Source organism: Arachis hypogaea, chromosome 17 (genome assembly GCF_003086295.3).
Source record: "Arachis hypogaea cultivar Tifrunner chromosome 17, arahy.Tifrunner.gnm2.J5K5, whole genome shotgun sequence".
Classification (NCBI taxonomy): Eukaryota; Viridiplantae; Streptophyta; class Magnoliopsida; order Fabales; family Fabaceae; genus Arachis; species Arachis hypogaea.
The window spans coordinates 100,960,006-100,972,695 of NC_092052.1; the positions used below are offsets into that span (position 1 = coordinate 100,960,006).

The 12,690-nt window shown below is 36.5% G+C and overlaps 1 non-coding gene across 1 annotated transcript; it reads left to right on the forward strand.

Moving 5' to 3' along the window:
* Positions 1 to 10,002: 10,002 nt before the first annotated feature.
* LOC112768091 (small nucleolar RNA R71) lies at positions 10,003 to 10,110 on the forward strand. Its single transcript, XR_003185530.1, has one exon. It is a non-coding gene; the product is annotated as a small nucleolar RNA R71 (small nucleolar RNA).
* Positions 10,111 to 12,690: the final 2,580 nt, after the last annotated feature.

Below are 12,690 nucleotides of genomic sequence, written 5' to 3' on the forward strand. Positions count from 1 at the left end.
TAGTGTATTTGTGCGGCAAAGGCGATGCGTACGCGTGCAGCACGCGTACGCATGATGGTAAGAATCGTGTTGGTTAGGAATTTTTCTTATAAAAAGAAGAATTTTGTTGTAAGCATAGCTCCAAACCAACAAACAACTCTCACACAAATTAAATTTTGGTTTTGTCACAAATAACAAACCCCAAATAAGAATTAACCGAAGTATTTAGACTCCGGGTCGTCTCATAAGGAATTGCAATGAAGTGTTTAATTATTGGCTATGAGGATGTAAGGGGGGTTTGATTTTATATTTTTTCAAGAAAATAAATGACAAGAAAGTAAAATAACAAGAACTAATAAAAGAAATAGAAAGAACTCTTGGCTAGACATAGGTAATTGAGATCACCATCCTTGTCAACAAACTATATATTGATAATTATGAGGGGCCAACCTATTAAGTCTACTTCCAAAAGCCTTAAGTACATAATATCTACTCCTAGGCTTGAAGTACGTCAAATAGGTTTGATCACATCAACCCATAAGTCCCAACCTATCTACTAATTAGATTAGTAGTAGGTTAGTGTCAATGGATATCAAATTAATCACCAAGGGTTCTCAAATCACCAATTCAATGAGACCCAATGACTCAAGGTCACTCAATTCCCTTAGCCTAGGCCAAGAGTAAAGAAAACTACTCAAAAACTAGTGAAAGCATTTTAACAAACACCTAGAGTACAAGAAAAGTAAACATCATAAAATGATAGAATTAGTGAAACCCATGACTACCACAAGCAAGAAATCAACAATAACAACTAAGATAAACATAAAAGAGCATAGAAATATAAAATTGTATTAGAAGAAAATGGAAATCCAACAAGGGTTCATAAACATAAAAGTAACAAAATAAAGGAAATGAACAAGTAAAACTAGAAGAATAGAGATGTAACAACAAGAAATTAAGAAGAAAAACTAAATCAAAACTAGGATTGAAAGTTGGATCTAAGAGAATTAAACCTAAACTACCCTAAATTCTAGAGAGAATGGAGAGTTTCTCTCTCTAGAATTCTACCTACAACATGATGAAAACTAAACTATGACTACTTGGTTCATTCCTCCCTCAATCCTTGGGTTCAATAGCATCAGAAATGAGTTGGATTGGGCCCAAAATGAGCTACAAAATCGCTGGCCACGATTTCACTTTAGTGAACCACGTGCTCCATCGATGTTCACACGTACGTGGCACGTGCGCGTCCCTATACATTAAGAAACCATGGCAAATTCTATAGCATTTCGAAGCCCCGGATGTTAGCTTTCCAACGCAACTGAAACCGCCTCATTTGGACCTCTGTAGCTCAAGTTATAGTCGATTGAGTGTGAAGAGGTCAGGCTTGACAGCTTTACAGTTCCTTCATTTCTTCATGAGTTCTCCCACTTTGCATGCTTTTCTCCTCACTTCTTCCATCCAATACTTGCCTTATGAACCTGAAATCACTCAACAAATATATCAAGGCATCGAATGGAATTAAAGTGAGTTAAATTTAGCTATTTTAAAGCCTAAAAAGCATGTTTTCACACTTAAGTACAAATTTAGGGAGAATTACAAAACCATGCTATTCCATTGAATAAATGTGGGAAAAGGTGATAAAATCCCCCAAAATAAGTACAAGATAAACCACAAAATTGGAGTTTATCAAATTTTCCCACACTTAAACCAAGCATGTCCTCATGCTAAGAATAAAGAAGGACAAGAAAAGGGTATGAACATTTATTCAATGCAAAGAAACTATATAAACCTATCTACATGCATACAACTAGATGCAATATGACTCTATCAACTTGCTTGGTTAAAAGTAAATCAATCTCCAAGAACACGTATAAGCAAGTAGGGCAAAGGTCATATGACGACTCACAAACTCTACCAATTCAAATATCAAAATAAAGTTCAAATATACTTGCAAGAAGAAAGTTCATGAAAGCCGGGAACATGGAATTGAGCATCGAACCCTCACTGGAAGTGTATCCGCTCTAGTCGCTCAAGTGTATAGGGTCGATTCACTCAATTCTCTTCTACTCATGCTTTCCAAGATTTGTTTTTCATCTAACAATCAACAATTATTCAATGCATGCATACATTCATCATGAGGACTTATTCATAGGTTGTAATGGGGCTAGGATAAAGGTAGGGATGTATATGGTCAAGTGAGCTTGAAATTTGAATCTTTGATTAACCTAAGCTCTCACCTAACACATATAACAACCTATACAATTCTAATACACAACCTAGCTACCCATGATTCCCACTTTTTTACATACTCATGCATTCTCTTTAATTCACATTCCATATGCATTGATTTTCATTGAACTTTACTTTGGGGCATTTTTGTCCCCTTTTTATTTCATTTTTTTTGTTTCTTTTATATATTTTTTTCTTTTTCTATATATATATATATATATACACAACCTAGCTACCCATGATTCCCACTTTTTTACATACTCATGCATTCTCTTTAATTCACATTCCATATGCATTGATTTTTATTGAACTTTACTTTGGGGCATTTTTGTCCCCTTTTTATTTCATTTTTTTGGTTTCTTTTATATATTTTTTTCTTTTTCTATATATATATATATATGTATGTATGTATGTATGTATATTTTTTTTTCAAAAGTATATACAAACGTATCAATGCATATGGTTTTACATATTTAATGCATAAGCATGTACCCAATCCCAAAAATCTTCAACAAAAATATAAAAACACACTTTCCTCTCAACCAATGTCCCAAGTTTCCCATACCCAAATGATACACACCCTCACTAGCCTAAGCTAATCAAAGATCCAAATTAAGGACATTTATTATTTTTCACTTAGGGGTAGTGATGTGCTAACATTAAGAACAAAAGGGATTAAATAGGCTCAAAATTGGCTAACAATGGTTGATGAAAGGTAGGCTATTTGGGTAAGTAAGCTAAATGAAATGATGGCCTCAATCATATAAATGCATGTATACATAATGGACATAAAGAATCAAGCAAATCAAAGATTACAATCATAGAGAGAGAATAATACACACAAGAATGAAAATAAGTGGTTATATGATGTAACCACGCAATCGGGCTCAAAACTCATATGCTTGTGTTCTTAGCTCAAAAACCATGTTCCAAAATAAATTCTTCAAGCAAGTTCAACACAAAAAAAAATTTTCAAATTGGTAGGGTGCCCTAAAAATAGTTTCTTGGAAAAGAAATCATCACCCTAACCAAGTAGTCCTAACATAAAAAGGAAGTGGTAAAAATATGTACAAATTCTAACTAACATGCAATCTATCATGAAATGTAACAACTAATCTAACAAAGACAAAAATTAAAAATTAGTGTTGAAAGGGAAATTGTTACCCATGGAGGTCGGTCGGACGACCTCCCCACACTTAGAAATATGCACCGTCCTCGGTGCATGCAAGGAAGAGCAAGGTGGACGGGTAGCTACAATTGATGAGTTTCTTCAAAGGGTTGTGCGGGTGAACTTGTTTGTTGCCCCCATTTAAAAGCTTTTCTTTTCCTACAACAAGGATATTAAGCAAATATAACATAGGCGGGGGCTAATGCCAAATAAGAATAGGGTTCTCACTACATGTTAGCTACGCATGTGAGTGAGAAAGCAATATAGGCAAAGGGCATATCAACTAATACTTGATGCAAGAGAAAAGTGAAATCGTAAGTGAATAACATGAAGAGCATGTCGAGCATCAAGTTCAAACAACAATTGACACAAACAAGATTAGTGATAAGCATGAGAGCATTTGGTCCCATCCTAACTCAATGATGATGAGGTACAAAAACAAGGGATCATGAGTCAGGACGGACTAAAGCACTAATCTTGTGTGTAGAGCGAATATTACAATTAATGCCAAACAAGTCACAAAGCACCAAGATTAACCAAGAAATTCTCCACAATTGAATATAAGAATCCAATACCATTATTAAAATAAGAAACTTAAAAAATAAAATAAGAACAAGCTATAAAAATAAAATTAAAATGCAATGAATGATAATATGCAAATGCAACATATAAAAGAAGATGAAAATAAGAAAAATAAAGAGTGAAAATTTTGAAAAGAAAGTAAGAAAGGAAGAAAGAAGAAGAAAGAAAGAGGAAAAAACTAGAAGGAAAAGAAGAGAAGAAGGGAAAAAGAGAACAGGGCAGAACAGGGGAAAAATAGGGCGCGGAGGGCGACGCGTGCGCGTGGGTGGGCAGGCGAGACAGGCGATGCAGACGCGCATAGCACACATACGCGTGGATGTGAAGTTGGCGACCGACGCAGACGCGTCATGTACGCTTGCGCGTCAGGTCGCGGACACAAAATATGCACAACTTTGGCACAACTCTCTGGTTTTTGTACCAGGAGTGTGAAATGCACCACCAGCGCGCGCGCGCTGGTGTGCGAAATCGTGATCATTCCATTCCTTGATAACAGCACTAAAAACTCAATACGCACTTTCATGATCTTATATCTGTTTCACAACTTCGTACAACTAACCAGCAAGTGCACTTGGTCGTCCAAGTAATAAACCTTAAGTGAGTAAGGGTCGATCCCACGGAGATTGTCGACTTGAAGCAAGCTATGGTCACCTTGTAAATCTCAGTTAGGCGGATTCAAATAGTTTTAAGAAATTATAGTGGATGAAAATTAAATAAAATATAAAATAGGATAGTGGTACTTATGTAATTCATTGGTGAGAATTTCAGATAAGTGTATAGAGATGCTTTCGTTCCTCTGAACCTCTGCTTTCCAACTGTCTTCATCCAATCAATCCTACTCCTTTCCATGGCAAGCTTTATGTAGGGCATCACCGTTGTCAATGGCTACATCCCATCCTCCTGTGAAAATGGTCCAAATGCTCTGTCACGGTACGGCTAATCATCTGTCGGTTCTCGATCATACTGGAATAGAATCCATTGATCCTTTTGCGTCTGTCACTATGCCCAGCACTCGCGAGTTTAAAGCTCGTCACAGCCATCCCTTCCCATATCCTACTCGGAATACCACAGATAAGGTTTAGACTTTTCGGATCTCAGGAATGGCCATCCATGGGTTCTAACTTATACCACAAAGACACTAATAACTCGGACTCGGTCCCCTGTATTAGATATCCAAGAGATATCCATTCAATCTAAGGTAGAACGGAGGTGGTTGTCAGGCACGCGTTCATAAGTTGAGAATGATGATGACTGTCACGATCATCACATCCATCATATTGAAGTGCGAATGAATATCTTAGAAGCGGAATAAGTTGAATTGAATAGAAAAATAGTAGCACTTTGCATTAATCTGTCAGGAACAGCAGAGCTCCACACCTTAATCTATGGTATGTAGAAACTCTACCATTGAAAATAAATAAGTGATAAGGTCCAGGCATGGCCGAATGGCCAGCCCCCAAACGTGATCTAAAGATGAAACTAAAGATGAAAACTCAATAGTAAAAAGTCCTATTTATAAAAACTAGTTACTAGGGTTTACAGAGATAAGTAATTGATGCAGAAATCCACTTCCGGGGCCCACTTGGTGTGTGCTTGGGCTGAGCTTGAAGTTTACACATGGAGAGGTCATTCTTGGAGTTGAACGCCAGTTTGTAACATGTTTCTGGCGTTGAACTCCACTTTGCAACTTGTTTCTGGCGCTGAACGCCAGACTGCAACATGGAACTGGAGTTGATTGCCAGTTTACGTCATCAATCCTTATTTGAAGTATGGACTATTACATATTTCTGGAAATCCCTAGATGTCTACTTTCCAACGCAATTGGAAGTGCGCCATTTGGAGTTCTGTAGCTCCAGAAAATCCACTTTGAGTGCAGGGAGGTCAGAATCCAACAGCATCAGCAGTCCTTCTTCAACCTCTGAATCTGATTTTTGCTCAAGTCCTTCAATTTCAGCCAGAAAATACCTGAAATTACAGAAAAGCACACAAACTCATAGTATAGTCCAGAAATGTGAATTTAACATAAAAACTAATAAAAATATCCCTAAAAGTAACTAGATCCTACTAAAAACATACTAAAAACAATGCCAAAAAGCGTATAATTTATCCGCTCATCACAACACCAAACTTAAATTGTTGCTTGTCCCCAAGCAACTGAAAATCAACTAGGATAAAAAGAAGATAATATACTATAAATTCTAAAATATCAATTAAACATAGCTCCAATCAGATGAGTTGAACTTGTAGCTTTTTGCCTCTTGAATAGTTTTGGCATCTCAGTTTATCCATTGAAGTTCAGAATGATTGGCATCTATAGGAACTCAGAGTTCAGATAGTGTTATTGATTCTCCTAGTTCAGTATGTTGATTCTTGAACACAGCTACTTTATGAGTCTTGGCCGTGGCCCTAAGCACTTTGTTTTCCAGTATTACCACCGGATACATAAATGCCACAGACACATAACTGGGTGAACCTTTTCAGATTGTGACTCAGCTTTGCTAAAGTCCCCAATTATAGGTGTCCAGGGTTCTTAAGCACACTCTTCTTTTGCTTTGGACCTTGACTTTAACCGCTCAGTCTCAAGTTTTCACTTGACACCTTCACGCCACAAGCACATAGTTAGGGACAGCTTGGTTTAGCCGCTTAGTCCAGGATTTTATTCATTTAGGCCCTCCTATCCACTGATGCTCAAAGCCTTGGATCCTTTTTATTACCCTTGCCTTTTGGTTTTAAGGGCTACTGGCTTTTTCTGCTTGCTTTTTCTTTTTTTTCTTTCTATTTTTTTGCCATTTTTTTTTCTTTTTTTTTTCTGCAAGCTTTTGTATTCACTGCTTTTTCTTGCTTCAAGAATCATTTTTATGATTTTTCATATTATCAGATAACATTTCTCCTTTTCATCATTCTTTCAAGAGCCAACATATTTAACATTCTTAAATATCAAATTCAAAAGACATATGCACTGTTCAAGCATTCATTCAGAAAACAAAAAGTATTGTCACCACATCAAAATAATTAAACTAGTTTCAAGGATGAATTCGAAACCTTGTACTTCTTGTTCTTTTGTTTTTAAAACATTTTTCATTTAAGAGAGGTGATGGATTCATATTCACTACTTTAAGGCATAGATACTTAGATATTAATGATCATGTAATAAGACACAAACATAGATAAACATTTAACATAAAAAATGAAAAACAAAAAATTTAAGAACAAGGAGTGAGTCCACCTTAGTGATGGTAGGGTTTCCTTCTTGAGGAACCAATGATGTCCTTGAGCTCTTCTATGTCTCTTCCTATTCTTTGTTGCTCCTCCCTCATTGCTCTTTGATCTTCTCTAATTTCATGAAGGATGATGGAGTGCTTTAGATGTTCCACCCTTAGTTGCTCCCAATAATTGTGTGGAGGAAAATGTATCCCCTGAGGTATCTCAGGGATCTCTTGATTTGCAGTCAAATGTTCTACCACTGAGCTATAGACCCTTGAGATGAATCTCTCCATCTCCTATGACTTGGAGGTGGAAGCTTTTGTCTTCCATTTCCTCTTTCTAGAGGTTTCTCTGGCCTTAGGTGCCATCAATGGTTATGGAAAAACAAAAAAAGTAATGCTTTTTCCATACCAAACTTAGAATGTTTGCTCATCCTCGAGAAAACAAAGAAAGAATAGTAGAAGAAAAAGAAGATATGGAGGAGATGGAGGGATGTGTGTATTCGGCTATATAGGTTGGAAAGAGATTTTGAATTTTGAAGGTAGGTTGGGTGTATGGATGTGAGTGGTGAATGGAAAACAGAAGGGGTGACTGTGAATGGAGAGAGATGGTGATATAGAATTATAAGGAGGGAAGGTGAGTGGAGGTATGTAGGGATCCTGTGGGGTCCACAGATTTTGAGGTGATCCTGTGGGGTCCACAGATCCTGAGGTGTCAAGGATTTACATCCCTGCACCAATTAGGCATGTAAAATGCCTTTGCATGCATTTCTGGCGTTTAGACGCTGAAGTGATGCCTGTTCTGGGCATTCAACGCCCACATGCAGCATATTTCTGGCGTTGAACACCAGCTTCATGCTTGTTTCTGGCGTTCAGCGCCAGCTCCATACTCTGTTCTAGCGTTGAACGCCAGCCAGATGCTCCTTACTGGCGTTTAAATGCTAGTTAGTCCTTCCTCCAGGGTGTGATTTTTCTTCTGCTGTTTTTTATTCTGTTTTTAATTTTTGGATTTATTTTGTGACTCCACATGATCATGAACATAATAAAACATGAAAGAACAATAAAATAAAAATAAAATTAGATAAATAAAAATTGGGTTGCCTCCCAACAAGCGCTTCTTTAATGTCAATAGCTTGACAGTGGGCTCTTATGGAGCCACACAGGTGATCAGGTCAATTTTATAGACTCCCAACACCAAACTTAGAGTTTGGATGTGGGAGTTCAACACCAAACTTAGAGTTTGGCTGAGGCCTCCCAACACCAAACTTAGAGTTTGACTGTGGGGACTTTGGTTGACTCTGCAGTGAGAGAAGCATTTCATGCTTCCTCTCCATGGTTACAGAAGGAGATCCTTGAGTTTTAAACACAGGGTTATCCTTATTTAGTTGAAGGATCAATTCTCCTCTGTCTACATCAATCACAGCTCTTGCTGTGGCTAGGAAGGGTTTTCCAAAGATGATGGATTCACCCTCCTCCTTCCCAGTATCCAGGATTATAAAATCAGCAGGGATGTAAAGGTCTTCAACCTTTACTAACATGTCCTCTACTAGTCCATAAGCCTATTTTCTTTGCCATCTCTAGTGAGATTCTGGCAGCTTGCACCTCAAAGATTCTCAATTTCTCCATTACAGAGAGGGGCATGAGGTTTATCCCTGACCCAAGGTCACATAGAGCCTTCTCAAAGGTCATGGTGCCTATAGTACAAGGTATTAAGAACTTTCCAGGATCCTGTTTCTTCTGAAGCAATCTCAGTTGATCCAGATCACTTAGTTCATTGATGAGCAAGGGAGGTTCATCTTCCCAAGTCTCATTACCAAATAATTTGGCATTCAGCTTCATGATTGCACCAAGGTACTTGGCAACTTGCTCTTCAGTGACATCTTCATTCTCTTCAGAAGAAGAATACTCATCAGAGCTCATGAATGGCATAAGGAGGTTCAATGGAATCTCTATGGTCTCTAGATGAGCCTCAGATTCCTTTGGTTCCTCAGAGGGAAACTCCTTATTGATCTCTGGACGTCCCAGGAGGTCTTCTTCCTTGGGATTCACGTCCTCCTCTTTCTTTGTGGGTTCGGCCATGATTGTTATATCAATGGCCTTGCACTCTCTCTTTGGATTCTCTTCTGTATTGCTTGGGAGAGTACTAGGAGGTGTTTCAGTAATTTTCTTACTCAGCTGGCCCACTTGTGCCTCCAAATTTCTAATGGAGGACCTTGTTTCATTCATGAAACTCAAAGTGGCCTTAGATAGATCAGAGACTAAATTTGCTAAGCTAGAATGATTCTGCTCAGAATTCTCTGTCTGCTGCTGAGTGGATGATGGAAACGGTTTACTATTGTTAAACATGTTTCTTCCACCATTATTAAAACCTTGTTGAGGCTTTTGTTGATCCTTCCATGAGAAATTTGGATGATTTCTCCATGATGAATTATAGGTGTTTCCATAAGGTTCACCCATGTAATTTACCTCTGCTATTGCAAGGTTCTCAAGATCATAAGCTTCTTCTTCAGAAGACGCCTCTTGAGTACTTTTGGATGCAGCTTGCATTCCATTCAGACTCTGAGAAATCATATTGACTTGCTGAGTCAATATTTCATTCTGAGCCAATATGGCATTCAGAGCATCAATTTCAAGAACTCCCTTCTTCTGAGGCGTCCCATTACTCACAGGATTCCTCTCAGAAGTGTACATGAACTGGTTATTAGCAACCATATCAATGAGTTCTTGAGCTTCTGTAGGCGTTTTCTTTAGGTGAATGGATCCACCTGCAGAAGTATCCAATGACATCTTAGCTAATTCAGACAAACCATCATAGAATATATCCAGGATGGTCCATTCTGAAAGCATGTCAGACGGACACTTTTTGGTCAGTTGCTTATATCTCTCCCAAGCTTCATAGAGGGATTCACCTTCTTTCTGTCTAAAGGTTTGAACATCCACTCTAAGCTTACTCAGCTTTTGAGGAGGAAAGAACTTGGCTAAGAAAGCCGTGACCAGCTTATCCCAAGAGTTCAAGCTATCTTTGGGTTGAGAGTCCAACCACACTCTAGCTCTGTCTCTTACAGCAAACGGGAAAAGCATAAGCCTGTAGACCTCGAGATCAACCCCATTGGTCTTAACAGTATCATAGATCTGCAAGAATTCAGTTAAGAACTGAAAAGGATCTTCAGATGGAAGTCCATGAAACTTGCAGTTCTGCTGCATCAGAGAAACTAATTGAGGTTTCAGCTCAAAATTGTTTGCTCCAATGGCAGAAATGGAGATGCTTCTTCCATGTAAATTAGAATTAGGTTTAGTAAAGTCACCAAGCACCCTCCTTGTATTATTATTATTTTCGGCTGCCATCTCCTTTTCTTGTTCGAAAATTTCAGTAAGGTTGTCTCTGGATTGTTGCAATGTAGCTTCTCTTAGTTTCCTCTTCAGAGTCCTTTCAGGTTCTGGATCAGCTTTAACAAGAATGCCCTTTTCCTTGTTCCTGCTCATATGAAAGAGAAGAGAACAAGAAAAGAAGAGGAATCCTCTATGTTACAGTAAAGAGGTTCCTTATTGTTAGTAGAAGAAGAAAGGGAATAAGAGTGAAGAAGAATGGATAATCCAAACACAAGGGTGAGGATAGGAGCAGAGATATGAGATGAAGAGAAGTGTTAGTAAGTAATTAAATAAATAGAAGAAGATGAGAGAGAGAAGTTTTCGAAAATAATTTTTGAAAAGGAGTTGATGATTTTCGAAAATTAAAGGGGAAATAAAATTAAAATTAAATTTTAAAACAATTAATTAATTAAAAATAATTTTTGAAAAAAAGAGGGAGGTATTTTTTAGAGAGGGAAGAGTAGTTAGGTGGTTTTGAAAAAAATAAGAAACAAACAAAAAGTCAATTAGTTAGTTGAAAAAGATTTGAAAATTAATTTTGAAAAGATAAGAAGATAAGAAGTTAGAAAAGATATTTTAAAATCAAATTTTTGAAAAAGATATGATTTAAAAAAAAGATATGATAGAAAGATATGATTAAAATTAGTTTTGAAAAAGATTTGAATTTTAAAATCAAAATTAATGATTTGACTCACAAGTAATCACAAGATATGATTCTAGAACTTAAAGTTTGAATCTTTCTTAACAAGAAAGTAACAAACTTGAAATTTTTGAGTCAAAACATTAATTGTTGATAATATTTTCAAAAATTATGAGATAAAATTAAGAAAAAGATTTTTGAAAAATATTTTTAAAATTTTCGAAAATAAATAAGAAAAATGAAAAAGATTTTATTTTTGAAAAAGATTTTGAAAAGATAAGATTTTTAAATTGAAAATTTGATTTGATCATAAGAAACAACTAAATTTTAAAAAGTTTTGAAAAAGTCAACTCAAATTTTCGAAAATTTATGAGTGAAAAAGGGAAAGATATTTTTTTGATTTTTGAATTTTTAATGATGAAAGAGAAAAACATCAAAAAGACTCAATGCATGAAAATTTTGGATCAAAACATGTGATGCATGCAAGAACACTATGAATGTCAAGATGAACACCAAGAACACTTTGAATGTCAAGATGAACACCAAGAACTTATTTTTGAAAGATTTTCAAGAGAAGAAAATATGCAAGACACCAAACTTTGATATTTTTATTCTCTAGACACTAATAATTCAAGAATACACATGAAAAACAAGAAAAGATACAAAACATGAAAATACAAAGATCAAACAAGGAAATTCATCAAGAACAACTTGAAGATCATGAAGAATGCAATGCATGAATGCAATTTTCGAAAAATGCAAGATGAGTATGCAATTGACACCAAACTTAAAATTTGACTCAAGACTCAAACAAGAAACACAAAATTATTTTTGATTTTTTTGATTTTATGAATTTTTTGGTATTTTTCGAAAATTATTTGAAAAAGAAAAATAAGGATTCTAAAATTTTTAATATGAATTCCAGGAGTCTTGCACTCTTAGTCTAAAGCTTCAGTCCAGGAATTAGACATGGCTCACTAGCCAGCCAAGCTTTCAATGAAAGCTCCGGTCCAAAACACTAGACATGGCCAATGGCCAGCCAAGCTTTAGAAGATACAATTCAGTCATACAATAACAAATTTGATTAGCAACAACTAGCTTGCTCTTGTAATGATGATTTGGAAGCCTCAGTCCAAATGAATTTAGACATGGCTTTACAGCCAGCCAGGCTTCAACATGCTTCATGAAACACTAGAATTCATTCTTAAAAATTCTGAAGAAAAAGTATATTTTTGAAAAAAAAAATTTTAAAATAAAACGAAAAAGAAAATTACCTAATCTGAGCAACGAGATGAACCGTCAGTTGTCCAAACTCGAACAATCCCTGGCAACGGCGCCAAAAATTTGGTGTTGTTGCCGGATTAAAAACTTGGCACCATTGTGGTCTGGAAACAATTGTGAATTGTCGTTCGAAATTGATTGTTCCCCGACAACGGCGCCAAAAACTTGGTGTGCGAAATTGTGATCATTCCATTCCTTGGTAACGGCGCTAAAAACTCAATACGCACGTTCATGATCTT